Source organism: Rhinoderma darwinii, chromosome 11 (assembly GCF_050947455.1).
Source record: "Rhinoderma darwinii isolate aRhiDar2 chromosome 11, aRhiDar2.hap1, whole genome shotgun sequence".
Taxonomy (NCBI): domain Eukaryota; kingdom Metazoa; phylum Chordata; class Amphibia; order Anura; family Rhinodermatidae; genus Rhinoderma; species Rhinoderma darwinii.
Window position 1 is genome coordinate 34,754,724 of NC_134697.1, and position 20,400 is coordinate 34,775,123.

At 43.2% G+C, this 20,400-nt stretch overlaps 1 protein-coding gene across 2 annotated transcripts in view; it reads right to left on the bottom strand.

Annotated features, from left to right (window-relative positions):
• The window catches only part of LZTS2 (leucine zipper tumor suppressor 2), a 116,449-nt gene that overhangs the window by 87,138 nt on the left and 8,911 nt on the right, over positions 1 to 20,400 (bottom strand). The window contains exon 1 of one of the 2 annotated variants that reach the window (XM_075841052.1): positions 18,456 to 18,547. The exons of the other annotated variant lie outside the window; for it this stretch is intronic. The gene's annotated coding sequence lies outside the window, so the exon portion shown is untranslated. Of the gene's footprint in view, positions 1 to 18,455; positions 18,548 to 20,400 lie in introns of those variants that run through there. 2 annotated transcript variants of the gene reach the window in all.

Sequence of the window (20,400 nt, forward strand, 5' to 3'; positions counted from 1 at the left end):
CCGTTCTTATGTTGCCATTAAAGTTCAATGTGTTTTTCCACATTTCTGACACAGATGTGCCACAAGCGCGTAGCAGATCCGCACGAGAATTAGTCCCATTGTCATTCAAAGTTGCTCATCCTCGGCTTTTCCATGCAAAATAAGTAGAATGCCACTTATTGCTGTGCTGGATTTCTTTTCATTGCGCAGACAAAAATACACGTGGAAACTTTTTCCTAGCATGTGAACTGGATTGCGGAAACCTCATATGCATGGGATGCAGAATCATCGGCATGCCATCGGAATCCGCATCAAATCCAACATGTGTGAACGGGGCCTTAGGGCGAGTTATAAAAACAACTCTGTTAGGCCAAATGCACACAACGCTTATTACATGCAAATTTGTTGCGGGTATTTGAGTGGCAAATCCGCAGTGTAACACAGTACCAGCAAAGTAAAGGAGATCAGGAAATCTCATCTACATGTCGCAGATTTTTTCTGCACAAAAATTGACCTGCAGTGGGCATTTGAAAATATGCTACATGTCAATTTATCTTGCGTTTCCGCTTGGGAATGGTTTGACTAGTTTTTTTTTGTATATATTATATATATATATATATATATATATAAATCGCCTGCACCTATTTCCGCATCAAAATGTAAAACGCGCACCTAAAAACTTATCAAGAAACACGCCATTTACAGCAAATTAACCCTTTACATTGTAAAGGATGAAATATGTTACAATTCTGCAACATAAGGGTATGTTTACACGGCTCATTTTCTGAAGTTTTTCGGGCTGTAAACGGTCGAAAAATCGGAAGCAGAACGCCTCCAAATATCTGCCCATTGATTTCAATGGGAAAAACGAAGTTCCGCTCCGACGGGGGCCCTTTTTTACGCGGCCGTTTTGAAAAACGGCCGCGTTACAAAACGGACGCGAATAAGAAGTGCATGTCACTTCTTGATCCGTTTTTCATTAACTCAATAGAAAAACAACTCTAAAAACGGCCGTTAAAAAACGCTGCGAATAACGCTAGTTAATTAAAAAACTGCTAAAAATCAGCTCTGTATTTTCAGACGTTTTTTGTTAAGCATGTAAACATACCCTAATAGTCACGCAGCGGATTTAAAAATCAGCAGCATGTCCTAAATTCCATGCAGATTTTTTTCTGTGAACGTGCCCGGGGTTTTGAAAACTCCATTCACACGAGTTGGGGATCAACCGTGTGAAGGACATTTTCTTTTTTAACGTACTCGTGCGGGAAGTAACCTCCAGCGACGATGTTTAGTTACCGAGTGGTGCAGCTAGGGGATAACTGTTTATTTTCCAGCCCAGATTGAAATGCTGAGTACACCACTCCAGCCATATCATGATGGTGCCCATAGGAAAGATATTGTAATGCGTAATAGTTATAGCTAGAGAGCATTACGACACTCAATTATTTATTGTAACAATCCAATATTCATAGAATTAGTACGATAAGCGGAAAAATGTGATACTTATCCAATATTTCGGGACATTTCAGTCTTCCTGGGCCTTGTTCATACGTATTGCAGAAGTGACACTTGAAAATTAACGCTGGCTATGGCAGGGGCAGTGGGTAATTGTTTCTGCTGTTGAGCCATGTGTAGTGGTGTCTATTAATAGTTACCGCGCATGTGTGCAAATAAGTCATCTGTGCACGTGGACTCGGTTGATATTGGAGAAGTGTCGCAGTTTTCCGCTGATAATTCTAGTCTTATAAATATTGGATTGTTCAAAATTATTTGCATCTGACCTGTCTGAGTGCCATGGATTTCTGTATGTCTTTTACAGATCGGCCTCGTCTATATATTTAGCACAAGGAAGTGTGTGTCAAACTTCATCTACTTTGTGGCTGCTGTGTTTGTTTCCCGGTCACCAGCACATTCCCTGGCTGCTTCTCCTTCCTTCTCTCCCTCTAAAGATTTGCTCATAATGCACTCTCACGACCTCACCCTTTCCAAAAGTTTCCTGCACGAGAAGTTGTAATAAGTACTTTAACAATTTATCACATCTTCCTATGTAAAACAGAGAGATGAGCTGCTGACATGATGGAAATGTATGGGGACCAACGATTGTAGTGACGATTGCTCATTCCATACATAACCCATTGCATTGTGAAATGGAGCAAACAAGCGCCGATCCATGTGCAGTTTCGTTTATCGGCGCTAATTTCACAGTCCATATCGGACCATGTAAAAAGACCTTTACATCTGATCTACAGCCAACTCCAGGTGTATGTGGGCACTGGCGCAACAATGTCACAGTGGGCCCACTATCTACATACATAACCATTAGCTTGACAAGCGTAGAGCATGCTCAGATCACTATTACTCAGACCACCATGCCCGGTAGGACTTGACATCTGCCCTGGTTTGCTTAGTACTGACACCAGCCCAGATCTCATTGCCATTTGAACTACGAACAAGTCTGACAGAAGCCGGCACCTGGGATAAATCAAGAAGACAAAAAAGAATTTCAACAGTCAGATATTCTTATTGTGTATTGATGGACAGTGATGAACGGCCTCACATGTAGACCACAACAGTAGTTATTGCCTGTGGTGGTAAGAACCTATATAGTGTATAGAGACGGTACTGAATTCTAGAAAACTGGTAGACCTCATCTTTATCAATACTTGGTTGCCTAACACATGGATGTATGTGCAAGGCAAACCCATTCCCTAAACCATGTTTAGACGGAATAAGGATTATTTTGTTTGCTAGTAATTCACACAGAGAGAACATGCTGTACGTGAAAGTTCTTTACGTGGAGGCTTTTTCAATAGATCACCTTTAGCCATGAAGTGTCATGGCTTGAGAATACACACACTGGAAGCCACACACCATTGTTTGCTCTAGCTAAAGTTTGTTTGACCTAGAACATAAGCTATAAAGTCCTCCTAGTCTAGCGAGAAAAGCAAGATTCTAGTAAACAGGCCCATCATTCTACCTTTTCCCAGCCAGTCCGATTTACAGACTATGATACTTACTTCACGAGGATTCCAAAGCACTGAGGCAATGTTTAATAAACGGAATACAAAAACCCCCAGTAGGAATGTACAGAGCACGCAGTGTGTAAATGGAGGTGGCTTAGTGTATGGTATATACTGGACGCACTATGGGTCCCTTGCAGTCAGCAGCAGATTTCCCTTACTTGGTCATGAATAGGACCTTTTATCACTCAATCAAATTTCAGAACGTTAAACCGGGATTTAAACGCAGGCCTCCTTGCTCCAGCATAGCGAATATATTATTTTCCAGAGATGTAGAGCATAAATACCTGTTTTTCCAAAACCCGGGCCAGCATTCTATTAGAGGCATGGAATAAAACATCACCGACAGTGTAGGGACAGGGCTTTATGCTCCGGTATTATACTACTACTATGGCTCAATAATAAGACCATGATTTTGCGAATGTAAAGGATTTTCTCCAAAGATCAATAGATAACCAGTAAATAGTTGCAAATTTGTTGAGTTGTATAGCAATTTGAGCAAGAAATAAAAATTCTTCATTTTGGTGAAGAGCCGATATAGTTCTATGTTTGAAGTCCAAAAATTTACTTGCGTGAAGTTTTATATACAAAACAATGACCTGATTATGTGATAAATACAGACAACATACAGACTGTTTTTATCTCTTAAGAATGTAAAGCTTGGGTGGCATCAGCTGGCATTGGAAATTTAACGACTCCAGAGATTCTGATCCCAGATGCATAAAGCAAACATAATGAGCATTCTTACATATATTTACACAACAGGGCAGCATGAGAAACATATGTCTCTATACATGTATTGTGCAGTATTATACGGAGGAGCAAGGCCGCAAGGTCTGCTTCCAATAAAGCAGCTCTCCCAAAACAAAGGTCACTTTAACATGGGAATTATTCACAGAGGAAAAATATACAGTGGTTAGTAAATTACTTCCATAATCCAGATTTGAAACCAAGGACTACTATATCAACATTTTATCTAATCTATTAACGTTGTTGACCCTGTTCACATTATGTTTGTGATGTGCGCCGGGACGGGAACCTTCCTGACATACATCCATAGGGCTCAATTCACCTGATGGAGGCCAAATAAGTGTCCTCCCATTGGGTCAGTATGATTCAGGATTGGGAGAGGAAAGGAAAGACATGCGATCACTACTTTGTACAGCTGTGGTTGGTAGCTGAACGATTCCCTGCCTCCTATTACCGAGCTCAGTGAGGATGATGATGATAATTAGGAGGATGACGAGACAGGCTTGTAGTGGGGCAGACAGTGGTGTAGTACAGCAGGGGGTTAGGAGGTAGGTGGCTAATGATGTAAAGTCCGCCATGCAGTTCTAACTACAGAGGAACCATATAGTGTATGCTGAATGACAATCCCCATGCAATAAGGTAATAAGTTGTCATATGGTATCACTCCTCATATCTCAAGACCCCTGTACTGTAGGGGAAGGGGTGGTGGGGTCCTCACCCATGCCTATACGGTGGGATGCGCTGCAGTCTTCCATCAGAGGTATATCTATGCAACATACACGTCTATACGTATTGTTCATATCTTTATTCAGTGTTTAGAGGTTGTGTACACTGGGTTCTGAGAAAAAATAGGGATGTTTTAGGTAAAACACCATTCATTTGTAAAGACATAGGGGAAGATTTTTCCACAGTTGTAGTTTTCCATAGAAACCAGATTTTAGCTTTTATTTTCCAATGGGTCTGAGGAAAATGAGTGCTAAAATTGCATTGGTTGCTATAAGCTATATTTTTGTGAAGCCATAGCTTTAATCTACGGAAGTTGCCAGTGTCAAGCTACTAAATAAATCAAACTGGAAGACTAGACGGATCTAACTGGTTAGTGAAGTCATAATTTGATGCATGATGACAGACACTTCAAAAAATGCAAAGTCAAACAAGTCAATTACAAAAATACCATCCCTCCTAGACGTGTGTATGTGAATGGCATGTATTATCCATTCCAGATTAACACTACAATCATTGAAAAGCTAAAACATACTATGTGATACCGTTTATATAATGTAGCATAACACATATAACACTATAGATGACCAGAGCTGAAAGGATGAGGGTGTCCAGCCAAAGTCCTCTCTGTAGGTGTCCACACATGAAAGCTAACAATCTCCCAAACACCCAACTTTTAAATACTAAAGATACCCTCATTGGATTAATTTTAGGGACGGCTTCTCCCTTGGTACAACCAAAGGCTCCAAAAAGAACAGTGAGCACAAATAGGTCAAGTCCTAGATCTATTATTTCTCAAATTCTTTTGCAGTCTACAGTTCAACAATGTATACAAGACACCTTGCGGAAAAAAAAATTACCCTTTTTTCTAAACCTGGACAGCCCCTTTAAAAGGGGAATCCCCCATGTAAACACTTCTAGCATATCCATGTCCTGGGACATGCACCTCTCTAGAACGGGGCCACCCAACCCCCATCCCACCTGTTCAGGGAATTGTCTTCACATGTACGCCATTCTCTTCATTTGATTCTATGGGAGTTACGGAAACAGCCTAAGCAAGTGGGACAAGAGATGGGTGACCCTTGTTCTGGAGATCAGTGCATGTCCCAGAACTGGGACCCGCATCTATCAAACATTTATAGCATATCCTGTGAAGATGCCATAAATGTTTAAAGTTGGGAATGTTCGGGTGTGTTCTTTTTTTCTACTGTAATAACGCAGCAGATTTTCTACCCGCAAATCAGGATGGAAAATCTGCAACAATTCCAGTACACGTGAACGTAGCATTCAAGCCGGTCATACTCCGTAGAATGATGTTCTTGATCATAGTTTTCTCTATTCACTAAAGGTGATATTACACGGCCGGACTTCTATTGGTACCGTCAAGAATGTAGGAATCATGGACCATAACGAGGCATTCACATGGGATTATAATCACCCATGTGCTTCCCTCCTTATGGCTATATATAATTTTGGCGGCAGTTTTCCCGCCATACGTGGTTTCGTTTTCCCGCCTGAAGGTGGGTAAATTTCAGGTTCAGTTGACCCATGTGACTGGGTTGCTGAGGAAGATTTTATCTTCTGTACAGTAAAGGTAGTACTACACAGCTCGACGTGGGCCATGTAAATGAGAGCCGACCAACGAGGCAGCACGTTGATCGGAGCTCGTTTACTCCTTTCACAAGTAGCTAGTATGGGGACGAGCGCTCGTTACGCCGATTGCTCGTCCCCATACATTTTTATCATGTTGGCAGCGCATCTCTCGGCTTACACATGGGGATGTGCTGCAAACAACGATAATAGTTTAGGCATTTAAAACGATGCAATCAGCCGATGAACGAGCGTTCGTTTGCTCGAGAATATGCCAGTGTAAAGGGCCTTAAGGATAAGGCCACACGGAGGCGGCCCTGACACGGTCGCAACATGGCTAACAACCGCGCCGGCACCATGTTCGGTGTGGCTGTCAAACAGCCTGTTAGTGGCCGCATGCTAACGCAAGTAAACCGTCCCTTTATCTGCAAAATTGTGCGCCCATGAATTAATACACTCTTTACGGCTGCACGATTTTGCAAATTACAACAACTTACCTCCAAACACTGCACTCGGCTATCTCCGGCGCTCCCATAGAGAATGAATGGAGCGGCAGTGCGCATGCGCATGTCACCGGAATACCTCTTAACAAGGTATTTGTCAGCCGCTCCTACATGGTGCCAGCGCTGTTGTTGGCCACGTTGCGATTGTGTCAGGGCCGCTCTGTGTGGCCATACCCTAACAGTCAAGAGTGTATGAAGCTAGCCAGACTCTCCTTGGGCATAGCAGTGTGGATATCCAAGTGGACAATTGGAGGCTATTGCAATTTTTTGGTGGAAGTTATTTTAGGTGTTGCCACTTTACTATGAATATAAAAAAACACAAAAAAAGAACTCATGAAAGTTAATGTTCAAAGAGAAAGACATGCAGGTGTTTTGTATACAAATAGACTTTGTGTTACATTAGTTTATTCTCCAGCCAAAGGGGAAACACAATCAGCAGGGATCGCCTTTGTTTATTTTCTTTAATGTGAGCCGAGCACTTTGCATAGCACGGAGCATAGTGGGGGGGGGGGGCTCACTCAAGACAAAGCTTTGTTATCTTGTTAGGACATGGTGTAGACACTCCCAACCCTCTACGGGAGTGCACCCCTTCGTCTAAAAAAACCTTAACTGACCTTGAACTAGGAGACACAACACAATCTTCTGGCTGATAAGGGACACAAGTAAATAGAAAGATAATCTCATTGTGAAGTCCTCACTATGAAAACACTAAATAACTAACTGGAGACAAATTGTGCCTTCTGAGATTCAGCCTGATAATCTTAGGGTATGTTCACACGCACTAATTACGGACGTAATTCGGGCGTTTTTGCCCCGAATTACGTCCGAAAATAGCGCCTCAATAGCGCTGACAAACATCTGCCCATTGAAAGCAATGGGCAGACGTTTGTCTGTTCACACGAGGCGTAATTTACGCGCCGCTGTCAAATGACGGCGCGTAAATAGACGCCCGCGTCAAAGAAGTGACCTGTCACTTCTTTGGCCGTAATTGGAGCCGTTATTCATTGACTCCAATGAATAGCAGCGCCAATTACGTCTGTAATGGGCGCAGCGTTCAAGCGCCTGCACATGCCGTTACGGCTGAAATTACGGGGATGTTTTCAGGCTGAAACATCCCTGTAATTTCAGCCGTTACGGACGCCCTCGTGTGAACATACCCTCACACTTATTAGGAAAAAGATTCAAACTTGTAGATTCCAGCTCACACAAAGAAACAAATGGTACTCTCATCCATGGGTAATGTCTGGTATTACATCTCTAGTCCAGTAAAAAGACTTGCCCAGGACTAGAAGAAAAAAAAACAAACAAATAAAAACAGACCCTTTTTTCTCGTCTTGGTCAGCTTAAGGCTGTGTTCACACAGAGTTTTTTGCAAGAGGAAAATTCCTCCTGCAAAAAGTGCTCCAGACGTTTTTTGCACAGTGGTTTGACAAAAACTCGTCAAAACACTCGTCGAGGCGTTTTTTTCCTGTTTCTGACTGATTGAAATGGGGTTTTGGAGGCGGAAACCGCCTCAAGATAGGTCATGTCGCTTCTTTTTACCGCGATGAAGTTTTTCGGTTTGCGGTAAAAAAAACTCGCCCGCCTACCATTGAAATCGATGGGAGGCATTTTCGGGCCATTTTTGACGAGTTTTGCGGAGCGGTTTCCGCACCAAAAAGCTCTGTGTGAACAGGGCCTAAGACTTGTGTTTACACCTAGCGCTGTGACATATGAGAGAACGGAAATGTAATTTTGCATAGTTAATAAAGAGGCTCTGTCACCAGATTATAAGTGCCCTATCTCCTACATAATCTGATCGGCGCTGTAATATAGAGAACAGTGGTTTTTATTTTTAAAAACGATCATTTTTGAGCAAGTTATGAACAATTTTAGATTTATGCGAATTAGTTTCTTAATAGACAACAATGAGAAGTCTATGACGCTGATTGGTCACGGATTGGTCAGCGTCATACACTCCTCTGTACAACGCCCAGTTGGTAAAAAGTAAAAACACACCCAGTTGGTCATTAAGAAACTAATTTGCATAAATCTAAAATTGCTCATAACTTGCTCAAAAATGATCATTTTTGAAAATAAAAACCACTGCTGTTATCTACATTACAGCGCCGATCAGATTATGTAGGAGATAGGGCACTTATCTGGTGACAGAGCCTCTTTAAACAAATACAGACACCAAACGTCCTAAATACAGTCCCCAAACCAGGCTCCCTAAACACAGACCCCCTTAAACAAATCCATGCCCTTATACTTACATAGCAGCTCACTTCAGTCTTCTCTGTGGAATTTTGCTGCTGCTAAAGGCCCTCTAAACAGTAGTAAGAACTTCAGAGATGAGGTCATGTGACCTTATGTCTAAAAGTCCTTTTGCAGGACATATACAATGCCGTTTTGTCATGGTTTTTGCTGCGATTCGCGACAAAACTACATTGTACTTTGGGCGGCCATGGGCCCAGAACGCCCTATGATGAGTTCATGAGATCACGCTGTGCTGTGTGAGTAAGTCCCACAGAAACTTTATCGAAGTGTCGGGAGTGTGAACAGATATCGCATCCTGGCTGGAGGCAATGTCTATTCACTCTCAAGACACTTCAATAAAGTTAATGTGGGTGTATGTCACAGCACAACGTGATCACGCGAGATTTCTACATTACAGCGGCAATCAGATTATGTAGGAGGTAGGGCATTTATAATCTGGTGACAGAGCCTCTTTAAGCGTTACATTCCCTTGCTCCCTCTCGGACTGCCTGGTCTGCGTAAAGCTGGCCATACACATTTAATAAAATCGTCCAAACCTGCCCATTTCAGCGGGACGGACCAGTGATCTCAGGTGTATGGGGGCCTGGATTTTAACATGGTGATCCTTTGTTCCCGTGGATGAAAAGCAAGAGGTATCTGGCATCGACTTATCACCATCTCCCCAATGAAACCAACATGCACATTGGCTGTCAAAAATGCATATTTATGGTGGGGTTTTAGGCAATAGCTGTTAGCCAAATGCTATTACACATGTATGGCCAACGAAGGCTATATTCACACTGCGTTGCAATGCACATTCGGCAAATACACTATGAAATGCCAACATACTCCGAATGTGTCTATAGACTTCGATGGATCCGATGTATGCCAAAAGAGTGGCATGCAACGGTATACCTTTCTTTTACTGTATAAGTGTAGTTGACAGAGAACTTAAAAGACATATACATCGTCGAGTCATTATATTAGGACCACCAGCTAATATCCAGAGTAACCGCCGTGTGCAGAATGGACAGCAGCTAGACGGGCTGGGAGTGACTCAATAAGGAGCTGGTAGATTGTCTCAGGTATCTGGAGCCATGCTGACTGCAGTGCATCCCACATTTGCTGGAGGGTACGTGGGGGAGGATCCATACAGCGAACAAGACAATCGAGGTGGTCCCACAGATGCTCAATTGGGTTCAAGTCTGGCAAATTAGGGGGCCAGGGAGGTACTTGGAAGTCTTGGTCGTGCTCTTCCAACCACTGTCGGACATTTCTAGCCACGTGACATGTCGCATTGTCTTACTGGAAGATTCCATCTGCCCCAGGGAAGACAAACAGAACGTATGGAGGGACGTGATCTACAACGATTGATTCATACCCAAATCAGTTCAGAGTGCCTTCCACATGGATGAGTCGCCCAGAGAATGCCATGATAAAATTCCCCAGACCATAAGGGTATGTGCACACGATGAGAGGCTTTTACGGCTGAAATGACAGACTGTTTTCAGGAGAAAACAGCTGCCTCGTTTCAGCCGTAAAAGCTCCTCCTCGACACTCGTAAATCTTGAGCTGCTCTTCATTGAGTTCAATGAAGAACAGCTCAAATTACGTTGCAAAGAAGTGCCCTGCACTTCTTTGCCGAGGCAGTCAATTTACGCGTCGTCGTTTGACAGCTGTCAAACGACGACGCGTAAATTACAGGTCGTCTGCACAATACGTCGGCAAACCCATTCAAATGAATGGGCAGATGTTTGCCGACGTATTGTAGCCCTATTTTCAGACTTAAAACGAGGCATAATACGCCTCGTTTACGCCTGAAAATAGGTCGTGTGAACCCAGCCTGACGCTGCCACCGCCAGCTTGTTTTCTTCCAGCAATGGTTGCAGGGTGTTTGTTCTCTGAAATTTCTCACCTGACAGCAACTTCCATCCGTTCGATGAAGCAGAAAACGTGACATCGGAGAAGGCAATACTTTGTCAATCATCAGTGGTCCAAATCCGATACTGCCGTGCAAATTGAAGCCTCGTTTTCCGATGCACCTTTGTTAGCATAGGACCAGTGACCATCAGTCTACTTTGGAGCCCCACTGTGGGACTGCTTCATTGTAGCGTGTCGTTCGGCCCTCGCGCACCTTCGTAGCCGATGTTCACCTCCCACATCAATGGCCCATAGTACTCCGCATTTACCACGTCTGTTATTCCCAATAGTGCCATTTGTCGACTCACGATACATTTTCACCACAGCACAACATGCACAGTTCGCACACTGCACTGTTTGAAAAACACTGCTACCCTTGGCCCGAAAGCCAATAATCATCCCTTTTTGCAACTGATAAAAATCACCCCTTTTACCCATGGAAACGAGTGATATGTGTTCAGACAGTCTATCACACACCACATATACCCACCAAGCCAACTCACGACACATCACTTCCTTCATGAGCCACATGCTGCCGATGTCAAAACTGGGAGGTGGTCATAATAGGGTGACTCAACTGTGTAGTTGCATACGTTGAGGATATATGTTTAGCGTATATTTAGGATGAATTAACCGGTGTGTATATGTATGCCAAACAAACAAAAAACAAGGTGTAAACAGGACCTTAGGCTAAAACGACACATGCAGTTTTTTAGTCAAAGACCATAGTAGACCGAAGGAAAGGTATGTGTAAAAACTAAAGGCCCTTTTACACTCAGCAATTATCGGGAAGACAAGCGTTCATATAACGCTCGTTGCTGATAATCGCCCTGTGTAAACAGGGGAACGATCAGCAGATGAACGAGCAAACTCTCATTCATCTGCTGATCGTATAGTTTTAAAAAACAGAACTATTATCGTTGTCGGCAACACATCTCCCTGTGTAAATAGGGAGACGCGATGCAGACGTGATGATAATGGATGGGGACGAGCCATCGGCGTAATGACCGCTTGTCCCCATACAAGGAGCAAACTAGTGACAATCAATGACCAGTCTCCTTTATCAGCACTCGCTGCAATGGCCAAATTGGGCCGGTGTAATAGGGGCTTAAAGGCCCTATTACATTGGCCAATGATAAGACAAATGAGCGTTCATATGGAGGCTCGTTCCCGATCATTGCCCTGTATAAACAGGGCAACGATCAGCCGATGAACCAGCAAACTCTCGTTCATCGACTGATCTGCTCTTTTATTAAAAATCATTGTTGTCGGCAGCAGGGAGACACGCTGCCGACATGATGAAAATGTATGGGGACGAACGATCGGGGTAACGAGTACTCGTCTCTATACATAGCTCCTTTTTAAAGGAGAAAACGAGAGCGCCGATCAACGAGCCGTCTCGTTGATTGGTGCTAGTTTTCACGGCCTATATTGGGTGGTGTAATAGGAACTTAAGGGTTCAGTCACATGTGGCAAATTTGCCTTGTAAAATATTCTGCAACACAAGAAATTGAGAAATCTGATTTGCAGCATATTTTCACGCTTTGGAAAAACAAGGCTTTTGAGTCCGCTACCATCAATAACTGCACCCAAAACGGTGTGCTGGGATTGTTTCACGCACACAATTTTTTGTAAAAAACCCCACTTCAGTTTCCAATGCAGTTTTTTGGGCCAAAGCCAGAAGTAAATCCAGCAGGAAGGAGAAGTCCCTTCTATATTTATTTCCCATTTCTTTAGAATCCATTTCTGGCTTTGGCTCAAAAAAACGCATGAAAAATTGCCATTAACTAAATGGTAAGTTCCCATGTAGCGTAAATACTGCGGATCCATTGCGGAAAATCCAAAGCATAATACAGTAGCGGCAAATTTGAACAAATCTCATCCACACGCTGCGTAAATAAGTGGAAAAAAAACGCTCGGAGATTGACCATGCGGTGCGGTTTTTTAATTTGCAGCATGTCAATTGGATTTGCGTAATCGCTGCTTTTGTATTTCAGGTTTTCCCCATTGAATTCAGTGGGAGGTAAAACCTGAAACAAATAGCAGATGTTGCGATTTTATTTTTTGCGGCGAAAAGGCAGCGATTCCGCAGCAAAAAACACAACTCATTAAAAAAAATAAAAATCTTATACTTCCCCAGAATTCTGTGTTTCTTTGTCCAGGCCGGCCTCCTGGTAGGACGTTGCATCCCATGTGACCGCTGCAGCCAATCACAGGCTGTATCAGTCACAAGATTAAAGAGGCTCTGTCACCAGATTTTGCAACCCCTATCTGCTATTGCAGCAGATCGGCGCTGCAATGTAGATTACAGTAACGTTTTTATTTTAAAAAAACGAGCATTTTTGGCCAAGTTATGACCATTTTTGTAGTTATGCAAATGAGGCTTGCAAAAGTCCAAGTGGGTGTGTATTAGGTGCGTACATCGGGGCGTTTTTAATACTTTTACTAGCTGGGCGCTCTGATGAGAAGTATCATCCTCTTCTCTTCAGAACGCCCAGCTTGTGACAGTGCAGATCTGTGACGTCACTCACAGGTCCTGCATCGTGACGGCCACATCGGCACCAGAGGCTACAGCTGATTCTGCAGCAGCATCAGCGTTTGCAGGTAAGTCGATCTTACCTGCAAACGCTGATGCTGCTGCAGAATCAACTGTAGCCTCTGCTGCCGATGTGGCCGTCACGATGCAGGACCTGTGAGTGACGTCACAGATCTGCACTGTCACAAGCTGGGCGTTCTGAAGAGAAGAGGATGATACTTCTCTTCACAGCGCCCAGCTAGTAAAAGTATTAAAAACGCCCCGATGTACGCACCTAATACACGCCCACTTGGACTTGTACTTTTAAACACACCCACTTGGACTTTTACTTTTAAACACACCCACTTGGACTTTTGCAAGCCTCATTTGCACAATTACAAAAATGGTCATAACTTGGCCAAAAATGCTCGTTTTTTAAAAATAAAAACGTTACTGTAATCTACATTGCAGCGCCTATCTGCTGCAATAGCAGATAGGGGTTGCAAAATCTGGTGACAGAGCCTCTTTAAATGTCATCCCAGGAGGCCAGTCTGCAGGACATCACGGGGTAAGTATGTGTTTTGCTGTTTTTTCCCACATGCAGCTTATCCCGCAGAGGACATTCCGGACGAAAAACTGCACCACAATTTGGTGCCAGTTTTTCGTCTGGAATTCCCTGCGGCGCCCAGGGCATTGCGATGTGCTTTTACGCAGCATATCAGCCCTGTGTGAACATAGCCTTACACGGACCAATGATCAGGCGAACGAGCACTTGTACCAATGCTCGTTCAAGATCATTGCCTTGTGTAAACAGATCAATATACAATATACAATAGCGCAGTCGACTGCGCTATTGATTTCGTCAAAACAATGGAACCCCGTCACATCGGTGACAGACGGAAACCATTAGCTAAGTTTCGGTAAGTTTCCGTCACCATTGATATCAATGGCGAGGGAAACGGAAGCTGAGGTTTCCGTTTGCCTTTCCGCTGAGGGGTTAACCCGACAAAAACCTCTGACGGAACCCCTCAGCGGAACACAGACGGTGATGTGAACAGAGCCTTATTAGCAGCGCATCTCCCCATGTAAACAGGGGATGTGTTACCGACAAGATGCAAATGTATGAGGACGAACGATCGTATTAACAATTGTCCATCCCCATACATTCCCACCGCTGCTCTATAAATATGGAGATAAACAAGCGCCAATCCACCTTCTAGATCGTCAATTGGTGATACAGTTGTTTTGGTATTTTAGTCATTAACCAGAAAGCTCAGAACGAACAGAGAAATAGGTCAACAAAGATATAGCGAATATAAACAGTAAGATCAAATAAATTGATCAAAGTGAATAGAGATGTGGTTATCATTAATGAGGGATGCTGCATACTGATCGCTGTGAGCGTTACCGGAATGATAAGTGTTATCACTGTGTGCTGTCTTGGTAATTAATAACCTGGTCATTGAATTCAAAGCAAGCTCTCCGGGGCAGCACCTCCTCCAAATCCACTGTGCTCACATTACACGCAGCTCGGGAATGGCTCCTGATGGGGCTTTCTTAAAACCTGTAACCCATTACGGCGAGCGAGGTGCTATGATACAAAGTCTCCTTTGTATTAAACTGTACAGAAATAGAAAGCAGGATTTTCATGGTGTTCCAGGTTTATGGCCCTTCTCACACTTCGGAGGTGCAAAGCAACAGAAAATAGGCAGGTGTTGGAAATTGCAGAAGGGGCCAAAATATGTATGTAGTGGAATGAAGACCGGAAAAGTCAATACGATCCTCGGTGTACGCTTTCAACCTGGGGTATGGCAAATATAACATTATACAAAATATAGATATCATATCTATTTTAATCTCAATTATGCAAGTTAAAGGGTAACTAAACTTTTTTTTTGTTTTTTTATTTAAAGTCTAAAAATGTCATAGTGGCAGTTTTGATCGGTGGGAGTCCGAGCACTGAGACCGACAGAGAATGTCTAGGAGACCGTACACCGCTCGCTCAGCCTTCCGAGTAAAGCCGATCAGAAACAAAGCGGCACAGTGCTCACCAGGGGTCCCGGGCCCCCACTAACCAAAGCGGCGGTCACACGGATGAAGAGTCATCCCTGGAGGTCAGCCCTCTGACGTCATCCAGGCCGGCCTCTTGGGATGACGTTTCATCCCATGTGACCACCGCTACAGCCTGTGATTGGCTGCAGCGGTCACATGGGATGAAACGTCATCCCAGGGGGCCAGCCAGGAGAAAGAAACAGACTTCTGGGTAAGTATAATATATATTTTTTTCCCGAGTTGCATTTTTTTGCAGCGGAATCGCAGCGAACCAGCCGCCAAAAAAACGCAACAACTGACATGTTGCGGGTTTTACCTCCCCGTTGAATTCAATGGTGAAAACTCGCAATAAATAAGCAGCATTTCCGCAAATACAATTGACATGCTGAAGAATAAAATTGCACCGGGCAGGTCAGTTTCAAAGCTTTTTTTTTTTTTGCTTAGTATTTACGCAGTGTGTAGATGAGATTTGTTTTCTCTCATCCACTTTGCTGCTACTGTATTTTCTGCTGATTTTCCACAATGAATTCCATTGTGGAAAATGCGCAGTAGTTACGAAACGTGTGAACGGACACTTGTACTGGTTGTCATTGGAAACAGTCAACAAGCTTGTTGTCAGACATATTCTCTGAGCTCTTATAATGCAGTGGGAAAGCAGTTAACAGCACACTCCCAAGTTTCTCCATTGTCTTGGTCCACTCGGACTTGTGCAGAAACCTAGTAAAGGAAACTGAGTGCGGGGGGCGGTTGGTAAGAGTTCCAGAATTCTGCCCAAAAGTGGAATTTAAACATTTTGGCCTGGAGTTAAGACTTAGAATTCCTTTAATCCAGCTTCCGATAATATACAGTCTGATAATTCAGTTCTCTTTTCTACAGTGTGGTTTTCAGAGCCTGCTTTACCTCTATGTGTGAATGCACTTTATATACACAGCAGTGACGTGGCCATATTCTATCATCTGTATTACGGCCCCAAAATCCGGACCCCCATGGCTCTACCGAACGGAGCTTAGTTCTCCATAGGGTTCTACGGTGATTTATGTTCAACTCAGTATAACTTTGGGACCCCCAAGGTGGTGGTCATGCGTGAAGCTGGACATATTGTCTTTAGGCCTGATTTACACGAGCGTGTGCGTTTTGCGTGCGCAAAATGCACTTAACAGCTGCGTGTGTCATCAGTGTATGATGCGCGGCTGCGAGATTTTCTCGCAGCCGCCATCATTTTGACACTCCGTTTGGATGTTTGTAAACAGAAAAGCACGTGGTGCTTTTCGGTTTACATTCAGAGAATGACAGCTGTTGCGCGAACCACGCAGTTCGCATGGAAGTGCTTCCGTGCGACCTGCGTGGTTTTCACGCACCCATTGACTTCAATGGGTGCATGATGCGCGAAAAACGGGGAAATATAGAACATGTCGTGAGTTTTACGCAGCGGACTCACGCTGCGCAAAACTCACGGACTGTCTGCACTGGCCCATAGACTTGTATAGGTCCGTGCGACCCGCGTGAAAAGCACGCGCGTCGCACGGACGTATATCACGGTCATGTATATGATGCCTTAGGCCTCATGCACACGACCGTAGCCGTGTGCACGGCCGTGATTTTCGGGTCGGGCGGCTGCGGACTGTCAGCGGACTGTCAGCGGACTGTCAGCGGACTGTCAGCGGACTGTCAGCGGACTGTCAGCGGACTGTCAGCGGACTGTCAGCCGCATGGGGCCTTAGACTGCTGGTTATCCTGGAAGATTCCTACATTTAAAAGTAGCTCCTATTTAAATAAAAGTTTGAACTTGGTAAAGTAAGCCTGCCATCTAGTTTATTACCACTTTCTGGTAAAACCTTCAGTCTAAACCATAATCTATATATTAGGTAGTTTGCTGGATCCTTCTAGAACATACAGATTTATGCTGCATAAGGATCAGTATAATGTGAATGGAATTATCAGTACAATAGAAAGGCCAATGATTGAAATGTAAATGAACGTCCTGTATGACTGGTCCTTCCAGACTGGCCTGTTGATCTGTAAATCCTACACAGTGCTAGTAATTTGCTACAAGGTGGAACCTCCCAGTTTATTCATTGAGACATGAAAATAAAGCGCATATGAAGCAAACCTACTCCTTGTATGCATTTAAAATAAAAAGAAGGCAACTTTGCACATGATCTTGATTAAAAAAAAGTCTCTTTATTTTGTGTCTACAGTTTCTATACAGACCGCTATGTCGCCATGGTAACTGACTACAAACAAACTCTGTGTAGTCTGATCCTACAGCTATTCTTTCTTCCATCTGCCCCCTACTACCTGCCAATACATTTGTTGGGTCAGCAGGACGTAGGGTACAGATAAACGCACGTAAGGCTGAAGGACTGGACTACACAGGGTTTGTTTGTTGTCTGTTACCATAGTCTGCATCGGAGCTGTAGACAAAGAACGGTGGGACATTTTTAATAGAGATTATTTGAAAAGTTGCTTCATTTTTCATTTTAGATGCTTTTAGCAATAAAAAGAAAAAAAAAATTGTTGCAAAGGTGGACATTTTCTTAAAATAAACCATTCTGGCACCCTGGCTTCATTAAGAAAAGTGTTATTCTATAACTTAAAGGGGTTGTACAAGATTAGAAAAACATGACTGCATTCTTCCACAAAAATTGCCGCATCTGCCCACTGGTTGTTTCTGGTATTGCAGCTTGGTCATGTTGCAGTGAAATGGACTGAGCTGCAATACCACATGCAACCTGTGAACAGGTGTGGTGCAGTTTTTGAAAGAACGCAGGCACGTTAGGTTATTGTTTAACTTGTCATGACCAGATTATATTAACCCTTCACTCAGGATGGTGCAAACTAAGGAGTTACAAATATGTATATTTTATTTTTATACAGTAATAAAGCAGAATATAACGCCTTTTGGTCACTTACTGTATGGGATGTTTTTCAGTGACTGACAGAAATACAATATCAGATAAGTCATGCATTAAATGCAGAGTAAGCAGTTCCCTCGTTGCCAGCTGTCACTTGTTCATGAGCATCATGAATTAGAGTCACTGATCATCACAGCTCAACGCTCTCGTTACTCTATCTGCATTAAAGTGACAGAACAAGGGAGACGCCAGACTTAAGAAGCGTATAGAGGTGCATTTATTAATTACAGAGATAACCAAATTGGCTTACCCTGCAGTGAAGAGAACCAACAGGGTGTTCTGTGATGCTCGTAAAGACCACGTTGGTAGAGCACGGCTGCACAGTGTCTGAACGATGGATCCAAATCTAGAAGGAATTTTTGCAGCATCAAATCCGATACGCTAAAATAATCTCCTACCCAATATGTAATCATTTTTAAAACATATAGACCATATTAGTAAATATTGCATAAACATCCTAAAACATATGCAAAACATGATATTCGTGAAATTTATATTTATACTAAAGGGAATGTTTTAGCCAAGAGAGTAAGATTTGGGGGTCTGCTGTAAAGCACCAGATTTATTACTCTATTTAAAGGAAAACTTTGGAGAAAACTGGATTTTCCAATAGTAATTATTCCTTAGTTTTGACATCCTTTAGAATAAATGACTAATTTCAATGAACAATCTCTGTGAGCACGGAATCTGCTAAGCCAAACCTAAATGCGTAGTAATAGCCCTCACCACCAGGGGTGCCCTGGATTGCCATGCTCTTGTGCACACCATTGTGCTCATTTTCTATGTGGCGGTGCAACAATTTATCAATGTTGTTGAGGGAACAAGTTTTGAAACTATGTAAAAACGGTCATCAGATTGAGCTTTGTCCGAGACAAGGTCTCAAAACCGTCCATACACATAAGGTAGCTGTCAGTTAAACCATTTACGGATTACTTCATATAAGTGGTCTCCAATCTGTGGCTCTCCAGTTGCTGTGAAACTACAACTCCCAGCATGGCGGCAGCTGGAGGACCACCGGTTAGAGACCCCTATTGTAGACTTGTCTTTTTACAGTTCTCTGATAATGATCTTGATTTAGTGCTGTAAAATAAAGATTTACAGAGTCACAAAGTGCCCGACTCACCTCTAGCGACAGTCATATGACTTGAATCATTCATCGGATATAACCTTGTTCCATTCAGAAAAACAAACAGCTGCTACCAGAATGTATTCTATGGGCTCCACCCAAAACTAAAGGTACTTTTACACCGACTGGTTATACTCCGTAGAATGATGTTCTTGATCATGGTTTTCCCTATTCACTAAAGATGATATTACACGGCCTGACGTGGCCGGTGCCAACTGGACCGCTCGTTGATCGGCCCTCATTTGCGTCTTTCATAAAGAGCTAGTATGGGGACGAGCACTCATTACTCCGATCGCTCGTCCCCATACATTTCTATCACGTCGTTTACACAGGGAGATTTGCTGCCAACGATAATATTTTGAGCATTTAAAACGATACGATCAGTTCATCGGCTGATCGCTGCCCTGTTTGCACCGGCCTATTATCGGGAACGAGCGTTCTGTGTACTCTCGTTCGCCCAATAATTGGCCAGTGTAAAAAGACCATTAGGTTAAGGCCACATGCAGCTGCCGCCGGGCAGTTTCACTGCAAAATGGCACAGTGTTTAAATGATTGTTATTGTCCGGTAATTTTTTGCAATCATTAATTATTTAAACACTGAATTGACATGTAGTAAATCGGCATGTTGGCTCAGTGTTTTGGACGCCACTGTTGTCTTACCTATAGACTTAGCACACTATTTATTAATATTTATCATTAGTCATGTTCAGTTTAGTTGGGCAGGTAAGTGGGAAGTCTTTGCCTTTGTACAAGGGTTCATGCACACGGCAGAGCCCTGTGCACGAAGCCCATACAGCTCTTTAGTAGGAGCCGTAAACCCCAATGCAATGTCGAACATATGGAGTCCATACATAGCAATAAAGCCATGTGCATGGGCCCGAACCATGTGCGGCACCTCTTTCAGTGACATACAATATATTACCTGTCCGTAACCTATAATCTTACTATAGCTGCACAAGGTATTAGTATTACATCACAACCTGCAGCGTCTGAATTTACCTTTGTATTTAGGTCTCTAAGATCTGTATTTCGTCAGTGTCCTGTAAGAGCTTTGTAGCTGTATTTTACA